The sequence below is a fragment of the Hipposideros armiger genome, unplaced genomic scaffold (assembly GCF_001890085.2).
Source record: "Hipposideros armiger isolate ML-2016 unplaced genomic scaffold, ASM189008v1 scaffold_607, whole genome shotgun sequence".
Taxonomy (NCBI): domain Eukaryota; kingdom Metazoa; phylum Chordata; class Mammalia; order Chiroptera; family Hipposideridae; genus Hipposideros; species Hipposideros armiger.
Genome location: NW_017731957.1, coordinates 758066 through 760320, shown reverse-complemented (window position 1 = coordinate 760320; position 2255 = coordinate 758066).

Below are 2255 nucleotides of genomic sequence, written 5' to 3'. Positions count from 1 at the left end.
AAGAACAAAACGACAGCAACTTGTCTGTTCCCCTTCCCCCAATTCCCCAGCACTGTTCCCATCCCCCCAATTCCCCAATAAAAATCTTTTAAAAAAATTAAAAATAAAAATAAATAACAACAATGACACTGTATACCTGAAACTATTATAATATAAAATAATATTGAATGTCAACTCTAATTGAAATTAATTAAGTGGAGAAATCTTCAATTTAAGCACATGAGTGCACTAGTTAAATCATTCATTCCTAAGGAGAAAACAGCTTTCCTCCATTTGTCCTCCTGGGAGGCCCTGCCATAATCAGGAGAGATAGCCCTGCAATCCACTGCTCCTGGAAGGTCGGTTAGATGAAGGCAGGGCACTGGCAAGAGGTGGCCACAGTCAGGGAAGCTGAAGCAATGAAAGGCGCCTGCCATCTGGAACTGTCACTGGTATGGATTACATCTCTCTTAACAGGAAAAGAAGGAAAAGAGCTGTTGGAGGTCCTCTCTTAAACCCCATGCCCTGTTGCAGTGGTGGCTGTGATGGTGCTTTATAAATTCCTTATGGGGGCTTTAAATATCATTGTCAGACTGCTCCAAAACTCCCCTGAGGTCTTTCTAAAGATGTGAATGGACGCTGGGGGCCACTCTGGCTCACTACTGCGGCTGGACCGTGAATGTATACTTTTGCCCAGGCTCATTTCCATCTCAACCCAACCCCCACCTCCTTCTCAAGTGGAAATTTCCCCCCATCTCCTGAAGCTCAAGGGCACTGGAGGATACAGGCATCCCCAAGAGGTGAACTTCAGTCATTCGTGCCGGAGGGTTTGGCATCTTTGTACCAGGTCAGTTGTTATTTATATCCACTCACCTCCCTCTCCAACAACATCTGTAACCAAAAAAATCCAGGGCCTGTTTCACCTGGAAAAAAACCAGCAGGATCCAGACATGAATGATTTTTTTGTTTTGTTGGTCTGTTTGTTTGGGATGTGAACTTTTACATGTAAGTTAAATCAAGTTTGCTGGAAAAGACATCCCCTGAGCAAATACAGTCTGCTTCCTGGATATTCATNAGGTCAAACTAAATGTAAGGGGAGGCTTACCTCAATTGGCAAATAGAAGCCTCTTAAATGATACAGAGAGATGTTCTTCGCTCCAGGAAGTTAGCAAGAAAATTTTTTGAGACTATCTCTGAGCTAAAGATTTCTGAAGCTGCTAAATGCCAACACCCACTTTTTCTTCTTCGACTGTCCCAATATGTGTTTTTCTTGTCTGGACCTACTCTCTTTTTTTTCTTTCTCTGTCTCTCTCTTCTGCATGTCTGTTGCAGCTCCCTTTTGAGAGAGGAGCTGGTCTTGGGTGGAGGGGAATCCGCGGTTGTATGCAGGCAGAACAAAGAAATCTAAAGATTCCCCCAACCCTCTCTAGGACCCTGATGAGTTCACAAAATAATTTGAATTAAATGTTAGAATGAACTTATGATCTTAGCTTTTCTGTTTTATCCCAATTAACACACCTACTTGTTTCTGAGAGCAAAGCAACAAAATTACTAAATAAATTTTGCCAGGGAAACTCATGTAAAAGAATCTGCTTTTATTATAAAACATCAGGTCACCTTAAAGATTATAGAAAAACTGAAATGGGATATAGAAAAATAAAATAATTAAAAACAAGCATAGCGCTACTCTACAGGCCATGAGGGCATTTCCCCTTCTTACTAACACTGGGGCTCCTTTATCTGTTAACACTGACTTAGTTGCCCTCCCCCTTGGAGTAAAGCTTCTGTACAGTGGTAGGGACATCTAATCAATCATCCAAAAAAGCAATGTCTGTTTTTAAATCAGAATCTGTTCCCTTCCAACTAGGAAATGTTAAGGGGCAACATCTAGTTTTACTACTCAAATCTGCCCCAACTCACCTGATAGCATGAGACTTTCTAACCAATGATGCTCACATATCCTCCCAGAAGGGTAAAATGTATTTAGGACTAAATGAATCAGATTGGGGAAATGACTTTAAAAGAAAATATATATGAGAATACAAAACAAAACAAGAACAACAAAAAATTGAAAGCCTTCATCTATAAGAGATCTAATTCTGGTTAACTTGTCATATTCTATGAAGTCTTTTAAGGTTTAAAAAACTTTCGGAGTCTCTTTAAACCAGTCCAGCCAGAACTGTGGAAGAACTAGGGAGCCAGTGGAGAGTGTTTTTTGGAGCTAAACCCATTTTCAGGAGAGTTCCCTTGGCTGAGACATCCCTCAGGAATTCTTC